Here is a 16,926-nt window from a genome sequence, read left to right as displayed (position 1 = left end):
TCCTGTCTCTCTGTACCAGTGTATTTATCCCTGTGTTTCCTGTCTCTCTGTACCAGTGTATTTATCCCTGTGTTTCCTGTCTCTCTGTACCAGTGTATTTATCCCTGTGTTTCCTGTCTCTCTGTGCCAGTTCGTCTTTAATGTTTCCAAGTCAACCAGCGGTTTTCCTGTTCTCCTGCTTTTTGCATTCTCCTTTTCTAGTCCTCCCGGTTTTGACCCTTGCCTGTTTCTGGACTTTGTACCCGCCTGCCTGACCATTCTGCCTGCCTTGACCATTATGCCTGCCTGCCTGCCACTCTTTGGATGAATAAACATTGTAAGACTCCAACCATCTGCCTCCTGTGTCTGCATTTGGGTCTCGACTTGCGCCTTGATAGTTTACTTGATACTGTGTTAACTCTTTCTGCACAATCCTTTTTGCAGGTCCCATGCTTAAATATTGTATAACTGCAAATTACTGCAAAAACATTACAAAAATGGTAGTGAAATTGTCTACACCAACATGTATTTGTTGAAATAACTTCAACACTTCAATTTGTCTGACAGTTTGTTTCTTGTCTGCAGTTTGTCCCTGAAGGTGATTGGCAACATGAATGGGGCAGAACCTCCTCTCAACACAAGGCCTCGCCCAGGTCACAGGTTACCAGAGGAGAACCAGGAAGACGAAGCCACAAGCTCTACCCTCTAACTCAAGGAGAGGAAGAGGAGGAAGCCTCTTTAGTGTGAGTCCAACACTCTTCATCTGTGCACAACTAAAAAGACAATTATCACCTGAACTGGCCACACCAACTGAAGGGACAGGGATTATAGACATACCTCAGTGACGGACAGTGACTGATACATGTGGGATGTGTTTATGAATACACTCAAGAATACTCGCAGAACAGTTGAAATTCTGCCTGATGATTCGCATACTGATGATTCAGGCAGGAAGCTTGTCCCTTTTGTGATGCATAGTTTAGTAACATGGTCACATCATAGTAACATGGTTCCATTGGGCGGTGTGGTTCACATGATCACCCGTACAGCACAGTCAGAATCAGGAGGCATAAACAGGCTGCCTATGCAGATAGAGCTATTCATTATCCAATAAAGAAAGAGACATAATGATTCTGTGGGGCAAATGAATGAGGGTCATCAGGTCTTCATTGATGCCCTAAAACAATGAATCAGGGCCCAGGTGATAAAATATCAATATTGGCCCCACATTAAGCTGGATGATATTCAGTCTCTGGTTGATTTGTCTGGTGGCCGGTGCTTGACATGCTGAAGTTGGCCACAAATCAGCCAGTAATGGCCGTCTATTCATGCACAATGATTCATTAAAGGTTGTGAGCTTATTAACATGTGTCGGTGGCATGTCGCGTGCGAGATGAAATCGGTTGGCACGTGGCTGGGCTGTAAACGTTTTATAGATGACCTATCATACTAAACCACACAGTCCCCAATATCAGATCTTAATAACTTGTCATTTTCATTTATGATAATTCCTCTATATGGTCGGCTATTATCGCACCCTCAACTTGTTGATGAACCGGCAGGGACCTTTTGGGACAGTGAACCCAGCCGGGGCCTTTTGGGACACTGAACCCAGCCGGGGCCTTTTGGGAGACTGAACCCAGCCGGGGCCTTTTGGGACACTGAACACAGCCGAGGCCTTTTGGGAGACTGAACCCAGCCGGGGCCTTTTGGGACATTGAACCCAGTCTGGGCCTTTTGTGACACTGAACCCAGCCGGAGCCCTTTGGGACAGTGTACCGGCCGGGGCTTTTTGGGACACTGAACGCAGCCGGGGCCTTTTGGGACACTGAACCCAGCCGGGGCTTTTGGGACACTGAACCCAGCCGGGGCCTTTTGAGAGACTGAACCCAGCCGGGGCCTTTTGGGACATTGAACCCAGCCGGGGCCTTTTGGGACACTGAACCCAGCCGGGGCCCTTTGGGACAGTGTACCGGCCGGGGATTTTTGGGACACTGAACCCAGCCGGGGCCTTTTGGGACACTGAACCCAGCCGGGGCCTTTTGGCACACTGAACCCAGCCGGGGCCTTTAGGGACACTGAACCCAGCCGGGGCCTTTTGGGACAGAGAAACCAGCCTGCAGACAGACAGACAGACAGACAGACAGACAGACAGACAGACAGACAGTGTCATCTCCTCTGTGATCCATCCCAGAAGCTGTTAGCCCCCTGCCTTAGCTTATCAAACCTCTCCTCCCAGAAAGAAAGATATCTGGTCCAGGTTAACAGTACATACAGAATAATTTGCAGTGTTCGGTTAAAACCGTTTAAATAGCTAGAAAAGTCTGTATGAATGAAGGTGTTGTGTTTTTTAGTGCACCACTCCAAACTGTATGGTGTTGACAGAAAGATGGATACCCCCACACTGTTTTCTTGTGCAATGTTTTGACCCTGAGGTCTTCATCAGTCTTTGCTGTATAGTGTTCTAGTTTACAGTACAGGAGGCTACAGAAGAGTCTAGAGTTAATGTACAATCTAGTCCTCGCTGTGTGATCCGTCCACTGTCCTCCTATAGCCTCTCTCTGTTCCCTTGTTTCCTACCCCTGTCAGTACCCAGAAGCCCGTGGAGCTAATCTGCTCCAATTAGAGATCACTCCATTAAGAGTGACAGCGTCACACCCACCAATTCAATCAACTACTCTAATGAACGCTAAGCAGAGCTCCCTGTCACTGTCTGTCACTCAGGGACCATGAAGACCCATTCTCACAAACACACATGCACACATGTACGCACACACTTGAGCACACCGGCAGACAGGTGAGAGGGGGTTTGCAGAGTTGTATGTAAAATAGGATCAGTGTTGTATGTCAAAGTATTGCTTCCATTCCTCTCCTCTCCCCAACCTGGGCTTGAACCAGAGACACTCTGCACACAATGACAACAGTCACCCACGAAGCATCTTTACCTATCGCTCTACAAAAGCAACAGCTTTTTTATCGGTCTGGTGTGGCTTAGTTCCTATCGGTCTGGTCTGGCTTAGTTCCTACCGGTCTGGTCTGGCTTAGTTCCTATCGGTCTGGTCTGGCTTAGTCCCCGTCTGTCTGGTCTGGCTTAGTTCCTATCGGTCTGGTCTGGCTTAGTTCCTACCGGTCTCGTCTGGCTTAGTTCCTACCGGTCTGGTCTGGCTTAGTTCCTATTGGTCTGGTCTGGCTTAGTCCCCATCTGTCTGGTCTGGCTTGGAACCTATCGGTCTGGTCTGGCTTAGTTCCCACCGGTCTGGTCTGGCTTATTTCCTACCGGTCTGGTCTGGCTTAGTTCCTACCGGTCTGGTCTGGCTTAGTTCCTACCGGTCTGGTCTGGCTTAGTTCCTATTGGTCTGGTCTGGCTTAGTCCCCATCGGTCTGGTCTGGCTTAGTCCCCATCTGTCTGGTCTGGCTTGGAACCTATCGGTCTGGTCTGGCTCAGTTCCTACCGGTCTGGTCTGGCTTAGTTCCTACCGGTCTGGTCTGGCTTAGTTCCTACCGGTCTGGTCTGGCTTGGTCCCCATCTGTCTGGTCTGGCTTAGTTCCTACCGGTCTGGTCTGGCTTAGTCCCCATCTGTCTGGTCTGGCTTGGAACCTATCGGTCTGGTCTGGCTTACTTCCTACCGGTCTGGTGTGGCTTGGTCCCCATCTGTCTGGTGTGGCTTAGTTTCAACCGGTCTGGTGTGGCTTGGAACCTATCGATCTGGTCTGGCTTGGAACCTATCGGTCTGGTCTGACTTAGTTCCTACCGGTCTGGTGTGGCTTAGTTCCTACCGGTCTGGTGTGGCTTAGTTCCTACCGGTCTGGTGTGGCTTAGTTCATACCGGCCTGGTGTGGCTTAGTTCCTTCCGGTCTGGTGTGACTTAGTCCCCATCTGTCTGGTCTGGCTTGGAACCTATCAGTCTGGTCTGGCTTAGTTCCTACCGGTCTGGTCTGGCTTAGTTCCTACCGGTCTGGTGTGGCTTAGTCCCCACTGGTCTGGTGTGGCTTAGTTCCTACCGGTCTGGTGTGGCTTAGTCCCTACTGGTCTGGTGTGGCTTGGTTTCTATTTGTCTGACAGTCGTTTTGGGTCTCAAATATACCTAAGTGGTAGAGGTGTATACAGATTTTTACTGTGAATTTAAACAACATATCTGGACGGCATGTCAATTCAGATGAAATTAGATATTTATTTGATCAGTATCTAAAGAAGTGTTTGGTATTATTTCAATATTTGATTTTATTGTTCTGTAATGCTGGACAGCACTTAAGAGTGCATACTGTACGATTGGTTTGAATATTATGTATTGCAATTGACCTGTTCATGGACATTTAAACTATGCACATCCATACATCAAAGAATGATACTGTATTTGTCTGTCTATGTGTTTTAGTTCATACACAGTATCTGCTATGAACTCTTTTCTCCCCCAACAGGTATGTTTGTCCCTTCTCTTTCATTTGTTGACGGCTGTTAGTTTGGGATGCTGAGCAGTATTCACACATACGCAACATACGCAATTCGTCAACATATTCCTCACCAGAGGACACAAGGTCCTCCGAAGGTTCAAATATTTGATTGCTAATGACAAACACTATTTCACCACAATTTACATTTCAAATCGATCCCTAGGAGCAATTATGTTTTGAGGGGGGTGGGGGGGGGTGGGGGGGGGGGGGGGGGGGGAGAGATACCCTCAGGTCTGTGCTGCTTCACATTTGCTGAATTAAGTTAAAAGAAAGCCTTTCTGCCGAGCTATCATAAAGGAACTGCAACTTTCTGAAGTAGGCTCGTACATCTGCATATTCCTAAAACCTGGGGATGTTGCTCGTGAACGGTGGAGGGGGGAGAGAAGAAAATAACATAAAAAGAAATAACGCTTTCTCTAATTCTATATTTATGTACCCCTCAGCTTGTGTTATTCACATAAAACAGTTTGTGTTCAGAAGTGCTGCGGTGATCGTTACTGTGCATGGGAGACACAGGGCGACTCTGCAGGCTGTGTTCCTGGGCTGCCGTGCGCTCCATTCATTTGAAAGTGGTCCAACTAAATAAAAGGAATTCAAATGTGTACTTGACTGTCAGAGGTGTTTCTGAGGTCTCTCTCTCTCTCTCTCTCTCTCTCTCTCTCTCTCTCTCTCTCTCTCTCTCTCTCTCTGTCTCACTCTCTCTCTCTATCTCTCTCTCTCTGTCTCACTCTCTCTCTCTATCTCTCTCTCTCTCTCTCTCTCTCTCTCTCTCTCTCTCGTAAACAGAAAAATCCTTTTGATGAAAAACCTTGCGTTTTAATCATATATGACTATTCGAGTGTTTTATGGATATTTAACCAACTTCATCTGCACCATTCAGTTTCATTTGATGTTAAATATAATTGTAACTCAGGAAGAAGAAAGGATCTGTCTTTGTTGTGGCGAGCCCTCAGATCAAAGAGAACAGGTGTCTTCCTGCAGACATCTTACAAGGCATATTCAATTCATATACATATGTACGTGGATATCTCAGCTCACTGTGAAGATACTGTAAGAATCTTAAACGTAATTTGAAAAAAGCTGAATTATAACAGGAGACCTGTGGTTTTCCTTACACGTACTATGACATTCTAGCACCATGTTAATTTCTCCTTTTACTTCATATTCACAATAGTATTAAATGCTGAGGTCCGAGGAGTAACTGAGGTCATTGGAGCAGTTTATTCATATAAGTCGCATATAAAACGTTACATTTATATACAGCTAGGTCATTCTAGAAATACACTGTAACACAAACGCATTTTCCAGTGGAGGCTGCTGAGGGGAGGACGGCTCATAATAATGGATGGAACGGCGCACATGAAATGGCATCAAACACATAGAAACCATGTGTTTTATACCGTTCCACTAACTCCGCTCCAGGAATTACCACGAACCCGTCCTCCCCAATTAAGGTGGGTCATTAAAGACAGAGCATTTCTACTGTGGAAATGTACAGTTAGGCCCTCTCTAAGAACTATCTTAACACAAAAGTATATCAGACACCATTCTGGTGATTATAGTTCCTCACCACATGAATACTGTTATCCAGACCATTCTGGTGATTACGGTTCCTCACTATATGACTACTGTTATCCAGACCATTCTAGTGATTACAGTTCCTCACTGTATGACTTCTGTTATCCAGACCATTCTAGTGATTACGGTTCCTCACTGTATGACTACTGTTATCCAGACCATTCTGGTGATTACGGTTCCTCACTATATGACTACTGTTATCCAGACCATTCTAGTGATTACGGTTCCTCACTGTATGACTTCTGTTATCCAGACCATTCTAGTGATTACGGTTCCTCACTGTATGACTACTGTTATCCAGACCATTCTAGTGATTACAGTTCCTCACTGTATGACTACTGTTATCCAGACCATTCTAGTGATTACGGTTCCTCACTATATGACTACTGTTATCCAGACCATTCTAGTGATTATGGTTCCTCACTGTATGACTAATGTTATCCAGACCATTCTAGTGATTACGGTTCCTCACTGTATGACTTCTGTTATCCAGACCATTCTAGTGATTACGGTTCCTCACTGTATGACTACTGTTATCCAGACCATTCTAGTGATTACGGTTCCTCACTGTATGACTACTGTTATCCAGACCATTCTAGTGATTACGGTTCCTCACTGTATGACTACTGTTATCCAGACCATATTAGTGATTACGGTTCCTCACTGTATGAAAACTATTATGTAGACCATTTTCATGTCATGTGCCGTTGCCCACTTAGCATTATTTTATTTAAAACAGAAATAGATCATATGGTGCTGATGTCTGTCAAATGGTTTAACAACAGAATATAGAGCATAGAGACAGAGTGAGTAGAATGTGCTTTAGATCCACGCCTTGTCTTTGTAATTCCACCTGCACTGACTCTTGAAACAACTCTGGAGGTCAACATCATATTTCTGAAGAGTACCAAACATCTGGATGAATTGTGTGTTTTTTCTAAATGTGGCAGAGGCAGATGTTCTGCTCGCTGAAAAATAATTTGCTAAAGAGTGAAAAAAGATATATGAATATGCAAATCGTGGAACCTTGTAATGACTAGGAAATGTTCTCTCCGTCTCTTCATTACGCGGAGGTCATTGCTTAATGCAGACAGTGGGGATCGACCGGCTCTCTCTCCTTTTCTCCCCATGTCCCCCCTGTCATCTCACAGCAACTTGAACAAAACTGCAGCCTGGTACGAAACACACAGACAGGGATAGGCATGTCACACACACACAGTTGCACACCACACATGAGAGGAGAGGGGGGGGGGGGGGGGGGGGGGGTTTCACGTGACTCAACATACTTGGCTTGTAAGAGATGCATCTCTCCTGTCTTTCTGTGTGTGAATTCTAGGATGTGTGCACATAAACCACACACCATACCTTTTTGTTTGTCTTCCTTTTGTACAACTCTCATCCATCCCTGCTCCTCTCTCTCACTCTGCTGAGGAAGCTGTTGAGAGCTCTGTCTCTAGTGTACTAACATCTGTACTGAAGGCTAGCTGGCAACCACCCTGCATTACTCAGACTAGCGTTAATCATTATGCATGACATTGTCTCCTCTACAGATAATCCCATGGTTTGAATGCAAAAATGTAATGAACTTCACGGTTCAGCGTATCTGACATTTGCTTAATGAATGGGTGCATTTAAAGTACATAGGCCCCGGTCATTGATTTATATGCATGATTTGCACATACAGCTGTTAGATCCTGTAGGAAAGTCATCACTCAAAATGGACACGTTTGTACTGATACTGCGGCGTAATGAGAGACTGTTCACCGCAGTAGCAGCCTGTGGGGAGGAGAAACAACCCAATTTGGTATAATCTTTTCTTCTTGGGAAACAGCTAGATAACACCAGTATCTTTATTGTCACGTTATTCAACTGGACGGTGTAATGGACGGTGTAATGGACGGTGTAAAGGAACGGTGTAATGGACGGTGTAATGGACGGTGTAATGGACGGTGTAATGGACGGTGTAATGGACGGTGTAATGGACGGTGTAATGTTATAATGAATCCGGTGGATCCCAGACAGCATTTTCTTTCCTCTCTTTCTCGACAAATAATGTTAAATGACCGACTTGTAAGGAGGCTGTATTTTCATCAGACGGCGCAGTGGAACGTCGAAACTTGGACCGAATGCCCATTAAGTCGAGCAATTGAAAACACTCAAGCTAGCTAATGCTAACCTCCGCGGTTTGGTTTGTCGCCCCGTATTTATCAGCCGCCGCTCTGCAAAAGGCAGCTTACATTTTCCACCTGCCGGGCCTGAGTGAACGAGAGACAAGGATCAAGAAAGAAAGGGGAAGAAGCTGGCATGAATGAAAGCGACACACCACAGCTCGACGTGATATACAATTACTAGTCATGATGGTGTCCCCCTCACACATTCTCCATTACTGTGCCTTCCGAAAGTATTCACACCCCTTGACTGTTTCCACATTTTGTTGCGTTACAGCTTGAATGTAAATGGCTTACAGTGAGATGTTGTTTCACTGGCCCTCGCCCAATGCCCCAAAATGTCAAAGTGGAATTATATTTTCCCCAATATTTCCAAATTAATAAAAAATAAAAAGTTGAAAATGTCTTGAGCAAGTAAGTATTCAACCCCTTTGTAATGGCAAGTCTAAATAAGTTCAGGAGTAAAAATGTGCTTAACAAGTCATATAGCTGCATGGACTCGCTCTGTGTGCAATAATAGTGTTTTACATGATTTTCTACTGAATACCTCATCTCTGTACCCCACATATACAATTAGCTGTAAGGTCCCTTTGTTGAGCAGAGAATTTCAAACACAGATTCAACCACAAAGACCAAGGTGATTTTCCAATGCCTTGCAAAGGAGGGCACCTATTGTTAGATGGGTAAAAAAAAGGGGGGACATTGAATATCCCTTTGATCATGGTGAAGTTATTAATTACACTTTGGATGGTGTATCAATACACTCAGTCCCTACAAAGATACAGACATCCTTCCCCACTGATTTTCCAGAGAGGAAGGAAACCGCTCAGGGATTTTAGAACAGTTACAGAGTTTAACGGCTGTAGGAGATAACTGAGGATGAATCAACAACATTGTAGTTACTCCACAACACTAACCTAATTGACAGAGTGAAAAGAAGGAAGCCTGTAGAGAATACAAATATTCCAAAACATGCATCCTGATTGCAACAGGGCACTAAAGCAGAAATGGGCCCCCTTTTTAGGGACGCGGACCAATTTCATTATTTTTTTTTTTTAATAAATACTAAAAAGCAAGCAAACAAACAAAAACAACAAATATATATATATATATATATATATATATATATATATATATATATATATATATATATACAGTGCATTCGAAAGTATTCAGACCCCTTGACTTTTTCCACATTTTGTTACATTTCTAATTCTAAAAATGAATAAATAAAATAGATTGCTCAGCAATACCGATAATGACAAAGAAAAAACAGGTTTTCAGGAATGTTTACAAATGTAGAAAAACTTCAAAACAGATTTACATACACTACCTTCCAAAAGTTTGGGCTCACTTAGAAATGTCCTTGTTTTTGAAAGAAAATCAATTTTTTTGTCCATTAAAATAACATCAAATTGATCAGAAATACAGTGTAGACATTATTAATGTTGTAAATGACTATTGTAGCTGGAAATGGCAGATTTTTTAATGGAATATCTACATAGGCGTACAGAGGCCCATTATCAGCAACCATCACTCCTGTGTTCCAATGGCGCATTTTGTTAGCTAATCCAAGTTTATCATTTTTAAAAGCTAATTGAGCATTAGAAAACCCTTGTGCAATTATGTCAGCACAGCTGAAAACTTGTGCTGATTAAAGAAGCAAAATAACTGGCCTTCTTTAGACTAGTTGATATCTGGAGCATCAACACTTGTGGGTTAAATTACAGGCTCAAAATGGCCAGAAACAAAGGACTTTCTTCTGAAACTCGTCTGTCTATTATTGTTCTGAGAAATTAATGCTATTCCATGCAAGAAATTGCCAAGAAACTGAAGATCTCGTGCAATGCTGGGTACTACTCCCTTCACAGAACAGCGCAAACTGGCTCTAACCAGAATAGAAAGAGGAGTGGGAGGCCCCGGTGCACAACTGAGCAAGAGGACAAGTACATTAGCGTGTCTAGTTTGAGAAACAGCATCCCGGAGTCCTGCCTCTTCACTGTTGACGTTGAGACTGATGTTTTGCAGGTACTATTTAATGAAGCTGCCAGTTGAGGACTTGTGAGGTGTCTGTTTCTCAAACTAGTCTCTGAATGTCCTTAACTGGCTTAGTCAATAGAGACTAAATGTATAGAATTGCAGGAAATTAACCTTAAAAACGTAAATTGGTTCTATACACTGTATATACATGTATAATATGACATTTGTAATGTCTTTATTGTTTTGAAACTTCTGTATGTGTAATGTTTACTGTTAATATACAAAAGTGAAATAAACAATACAAATTATCTACCTCACTTGCTTTGGCAATGTTAACATATGTTTCCCATGCGAATAAAGCCCCTTGAATTGAATTGAATCTATTCGCTGTCACAAGGAGGGGCACTAAATTGTTTTGCTCTCAAGGTGGAGGGGACCCACGAGCCACTGCAGCCCCTCATGATGACGTCCGGGGTTTTCTGCGGCCCTCACCCCCATCAAAGTTGTTTCTTGCACTAAAATAATACTGCAAAAGAATGTGGCAAAGCAAATACTTTGTCTTGAATACAAAGTTTTATGTTCAGGGAAATCCAATACAACACATCGCTGAGTATCACTCTCCTTTTCAGGAGTAGGAGTGCCAGCATCATGCTATAGGTATGCTTGCAATTGTTAAGGACTGAGGAGTTTTTCAGGATACAAAATAAACGTAATGGAGTAAAGCACAGGCAAAATCCTAGAGTAAACCTGGTTCAGTCGGCCTTCCACCATCCACCAGGGAGATGACTTCAGCAGGACAACAACCTACAGTTCAATGCCAAAACTACAATGGATTTGCTAACCAAGAAGACAGGTTATGTTCCAGAGTAGAGATTTAAATCTACTTGAAAGTAGATTATTGTTCTGAGAAATTAATGCTGACCTGAACATAGTTGTTTAGCAATGATCAACAACCAATGTGAAGGAGCTTGAAGAATTTTGAAAAGAATAATGGGCAAATATTGCACATTCCAGGTGTGTAAAGCTCTTAGAGACTTACCCAGAAAGACTCTCAGCTGTAATCGCTGCCAAATGTGCTTCTACAAAGTATTGACTCGGTGGTGTGAATACTTATGTAAATAAGATATATTTAATTTTCCGAAAATGTGCAAAAATGTGTAATAATGTGTTTTAACTTTTTCATTATGGGGTATTGTGTGTAGATGGGTGAGGATTTAAACAATATTTAATCCATTTTGAATTCAGACTGTAACACAACAAAATGTGGAATAATTCTAGGGATATGACTACTTTCTGAAGGCTCTGCAGAGATAGTAATATATTACTGTAGTGCTTGGTCCAGTGGTGTAAGGCCATCATTATCAGTAGATGTTGTGGCAAGGTTTTTCGGGCCGCTGGCCTCTAAGCATTATTTGGAGTTGGGACAGAGAGAACCTTGGTAGAGCTCGGATCAATCTCTCACCTGGGGAATGACTGCAGCATATTCTTATCACCAACCTATTGATTTTTCCTTCCACAAGCCCCTTATGTGCAAGAGGTGTTTTCATGTGCACGGCGCAAAGGGGAACGCTGCCTGCAGCACACACACACACACACGCACGCACGCACACACACACACACACACACACACATTAATTTCTGTAGACACCCATAGGCATATACACACAAAATGCACACACCAGCATATTTAGTGGCTTTCCCATACATACATACATACATACATACATACATACATACATACATACATACATACATACATACATACATACATACAGTTAAAGTTGGAAGTTTACATACACCTTAGCCAAATACATTTAAACTCAGTTTTCCACAATTCCTGACATTTAATCCAAGTAAAAATCCCCTGTCTTAGGTCAGTTAGGTCACACCTGCATTACTTGCTGGTTTGGGTTTTAGTCTGGGTTTCTGTACAGCACTTTGTGTCATCAGCTGATGTAAGAAGGGCTTTATAAATACGTTTGATTTGATTCCCAGTGGGTCAGAAGTTTACATACACTCAATTAGTATTTGGTAGCATTCATTTGGGTCAAACGTTTCAGATAGCCACAAGCTTCGCACAATAGGTTGGGTGAATTTAGGCCCATTCCTCCTGACAGAGCTGATGTAACGGAGTCAAGTTTGTAGGCCTTCTTGCTCGCACATGCTTTTTCAGTTCTGCCCACAAATTTTCCCATGATGTCAAGCAAAGAGACATTGAGTTTGTAGGTAGGCCTTGAAATACATCCACAGGTACACCTCCAATTGACTCAAATGATGTCAATTAATCTATCAGGACTTTGTTGTCCTTAACCACAACTTTGGAAGTATGCTTGGGTGTCACGACTTCTGCCGAAGGTGGCTCCCCTGCCTGTTCGGGCGGTGCTCGGCGGTCTTCGTCACCGTCCTACTAGCCGCCACCGATCCCTTTTTCGTTTGTCTGTTTGTTTTGTCTTATTAGTTTCACCTGTGTTCTGTTGTATGGCTTAATGAGCTTCCCTATTTTAAGTACGTGTACCCGCCCCTGGTTTTGTGCGGGATTGTCTTTATGTTACGTGTGTGCGTTTTAGGTAGAGGTGGTTATATTTTCTGGACTTGGCACCCTGTGTTTTTGGGTAGTCACTGTGTTGTTGTGCTTGTCATTTTTGTGTGCCGTATTAAAGAGGACTTTTCCGGAGTGGAACTCTCTGCGCCTGATTCCTTCACCCACCTAGTTCCGCGTGACATTGGGGTCATTGTCCATTTGGAAGACCCCATTGATGTCTGATGTCTTGAGATGTTGGTTCAATATATCCACATAATTGTCCTTCCTCGTGATGCCATCTATTTTGTGAAGTGCACCAGTCCCTCCTGTAGCAAAGCACCCCCACAACATGATGCTGCCACCCCCGTGCTTCACGGTTGGGATGGTGTTCTTCGGCTTGCAAGCCTTCCCCTTTTTCCACCAAACATAACGATGGTCATTATGGCCAAACAGTTCTATTTTTGTTTCATCAGACCAGAGGACATTTCTCCAAAAAGTAGGATCTTTGTCCCCATGTACAGTTGCAAACCGTAGTCTGGCTTTTTTATGGCTGTTTTGGAGCAGTGGTTTCTTCCTTGCTGAGCTGCCTTTCAGGTTATGTCGATATAGGACTCGTTTTACTGTGGATATAAATACTTTTGTAACTGTTTTCTCCAGCATCTTCACACGGTCCTTTGCTATTGTTCTGGGATTGATTTGCACTTTTTACACCAAAGTACGTTCATCTCTAGGAGACAGAATGCGTCTCCTTCCTGAGCTGTATGACGGCTGTGTGGTCCCATAGTGTTTATACTTGAATGTGGTACCTTCAGGCGTTTGTAAATTGCTCCCAAGGATGAATCAGACTTGTGGAGGTCTACAGTTTTTTTTCTAAGGTCTTGGCTGATTTCTTTTGATTTTCCTATGATGTCAAGCAAAGAGGCACTGAGTTTGAAGGTAGGCCTTGAAATAAATCCACAGGTACACCTCCAATTGACTCAAATTATGTCAATTAGCCTATCAGAAGCTTCTAAAGCCATGACACCATTTTCTGGAATTTTCGAAGCTGTTTAAAGGCACAGTTAACTTAGTGTATGTACACTTCTGACCCACTGGAATTGTGATACAGTAAATTATAAGTTAAATAATCTGTCTGTAAACAATTGTTGGATAAATTACTTGTGTCATGCGCAAAGTAGATGTCCTAACCGACTTGCCAAAACTATAGTTAACAAGAAATTTGTGGAGTGGTTGAACAACTAGTTTTAATGACCTAAGTGTATGTAAACTTCCGACACACACACACACACACACACACACACACACACACACACACACACACACACACACGCTCTCTCCTTAGACCTTACTGGCTATACTTATTAAAGCAGTGGGGTCAACTGTTTCTGGACTGAGGTGCTACCCTAATCAATAAGGACTGAGGTGCTGCCCTAATCAATAAGGACTGAGGTGCTACCCTAATCAATAAGGACTGAGGTGCTGCCCTAATCAATACGGACTGAGGTGCTACCCTAATCAATAAGGACTGAGGTGCTACCCTAATCAATAAGGACTGAGGTGCTGCCCTAATCAATAAGGACTGAGGTGCTACCCTAATCAATAAGGACTGAGGTGCTACCCTAATCAATAAGGACTGAGGTGCTACCCTAATCAATAAGGACTGAGGTGCTGCCCTAATCAATAAGGACTGAGGTGCTACCCTAATCAATAAGGACTGAGGTGCTACCCTAATCAATAAGGACTGAGGTGCTGCCCTAAACAATAAGGACTGAGGTGCTACCCTAATCAATAAGGACTGAGGTGCTACCCTAATCAATAAGGACTGAGGTGCTACCCTAATCAATAAGGACTGAGGTGCTACCCTAATCAATAAGGACTGAGGTGCTACCCTAATCAATAAGGACTGAGGTGCTACCCTAATCAATAAGGACTGAGGTGCTACCCTAATCAATAAGGACTGAGGTGCTACCCTAATCAATAAGGACTGAGGTGCTGCCCTAATCAATAAGGACTGAGGTGCTACCCTAATCAATAAGGACTGAGGTGCTACCCTAATCAATAAGGACTGAGGTGCTACCCTAATCAATAAGGACTGAGGTGCTACCCTAATCAATAAGGACTGAGGTGCTACCCTAATCAATAAGGACTGAGGTGCTGCCCTAATCAATAAGGACTGAGGTGCTGCCCTAATCAATAAGGACTGAGGTGCTACCCTAATCAATAAGGACGGAGGTGCTACCCTAATCAATAAGGACTGAGGTGCTGCCCTAATCAATAAGGACTGAGGTGCTACCCTAATCAATAAGGGCTGAGGTGCTACCCTAATCAATAAGGACTGAGGTGCTACCCTAATCAATAAGGACTGAGGTGCTACCCTAATCAATAAGGACTGAGGTGCTGCCCTAATCAATAAGGACTGAGGTGCTACCCTAATCAATAAGGACTGAGGTGCTGCCCTAATCAATAAGGACTGAGGTGCTACCCTAATCAATAAGGACTGAGGTGCTACCCTAATCAATAAGGACTGAGGTGCTGCCCTAATCAATAAGGACTGAGGTGCTGCCCTAATCAATAAGGACTGAGGTGCTACCCTAATCAATAAGGACTGAGGTGCTACCCTAATCAACAAGGACTGAGGTGCTACCCTAATCAATAAGGACTGAGGTGCTGCCCTAATCAATAAGGACTGAGGTGCTACCCTAATCAATAAGGACTGAGGTGCTACCCTAATCAATAAGGACTGAGGTGCTGCCCTAATCAATAAGGACTGAGGTGCTACCCTAATCAATAAGGACTGAGGTGCTGCCCTAATCAATAAGGACTGAGGTGCTACCCTAATCAATAAGGACTGAGGTGCTACCCTAATCAATAAGGACAGGTTCTACCCTAATCAATAGAGACTGAGGTGGTACACCAATCAATGGGGACTGGGGTGGTACACTAATCAGTAGAGACTGAGGTGGTACACTAATTAATAAGGACTGAGGTGCTATCCTAATCAATAGGGACTGAGGTGGTACACTAATCAATAGGGACTGAGGTGGTACACTAATCAATAGGGACTGAGGTGGTACACTAATCAATAGGGACTGAGGTGGTACACTAATCAATAGGGACTGAGGTGGTACACTAATCAATAGGGACTGAGGTGGTACACTAATCAATAGGGACTGAGGTGGTACACTAATCAATAGGGACTGAGGTGGTACACCAATCAATAGGGACTGAGGTGGTACACCAATCAATAGGGACTGAGGTGGTACACCAATCAATAGGGACTGAGGTGGTACACTAATCAATAGGGACTGAGGTGGTACACTAATCAATAGGGACTGAGGTGGTACACTAATCAATAGGGACTGAGGTGGTACACTAATCAATAGGGACTGAGGTGCTACCCTAATCAATAGGGACTGAGGTGCTACCCTAATCAATAGGGACTGAGGTGCTATCCTAATCAATAAGGACTGAGGTGGTACACTAAAAAATAAGGATTGAGGTGCAACCCAAACCAATAGGAACTGAGGTGATCCGGGGCCCCTCCCCGGTCCCGGCACCACATTAAGACCAGTGGATATGATTGCTTTAGTCTGCGTCACTTTGATTCAGAACCGGGACTGTTTTATTGTCATCCATAACCAGCATAGACAGGAGAGGGTGATATGTATTTAAATAATGTATTAGTTTTGCAGCGCAACATCCACAATGCCTTGCAACATATGAAATATAATAACTTATCATTGCGTCTGTGTGTTCCATGGAGATGCCTGTCTGGAATTGAGTGTATTTGAATGCAAATCTTGCTGTGTACCTTTTGATGTAGTCAGATGTTGAATGGTAGGCGTGCTATCATGTATTGATAAGAAGAGAGGTAATATAATCAGAGATGTAACCCTTTTATGTTATCAAAACACTGGACAACACATTCAGTTCAGCTTGATTCAGCTGTGGCACTGGAACGAGGAAACAAAAGGGACAAATAAACGAATGCGCTGGAATTTGTCAAAAGCCAATAATCATTCTCACATCAGAGGGACCCAATCAATATCACATTACTTTGAGTAGAGTATATACAAGACTCATCAAATTGATTAATTTTGATGCTACAATGACAGTTTCATTTGCTCGCCAACAAAAACATTGACGACAACCACTGTTTAATTACCTGACCTGCGTGGCACGAAGGGAAAAAAACACAACAAACAAGATAAATGGATATTTATTTGACTAAAAATAACGCCTTGGACG

The 16,926-nt window shown here is 43.4% G+C and overlaps 1 long non-coding RNA gene across 1 annotated transcript in view; it reads left to right on the top strand.

The window, feature by feature from the left end:
• Window positions 1-562: 562 nt before the first annotated feature.
• The window catches only part of LOC149979492 (uncharacterized), a 41,277-nt gene continuing 24,913 nt past the window's right edge, over window positions 563-16,926 (top strand). The window contains exon 1 of the long non-coding RNA XR_016484353.1: window positions 563-722. This is a non-coding gene — a long non-coding RNA (uncharacterized LOC149979492). The remainder of the gene's footprint in view (window positions 723-16,926) is intronic.

This window comes from Oncorhynchus mykiss, chromosome 11, assembly GCF_057628025.1.
Source record: "Oncorhynchus mykiss isolate SJ-2025 chromosome 11, ASM5762802v1, whole genome shotgun sequence".
NCBI lineage: Eukaryota > Metazoa > Chordata > Actinopteri > Salmoniformes > Salmonidae > Oncorhynchus > Oncorhynchus mykiss.
The sequence above is the reverse complement of the archived record's forward strand: the minus strand, read 5'-3'. Positions and strand labels throughout refer to the sequence as shown.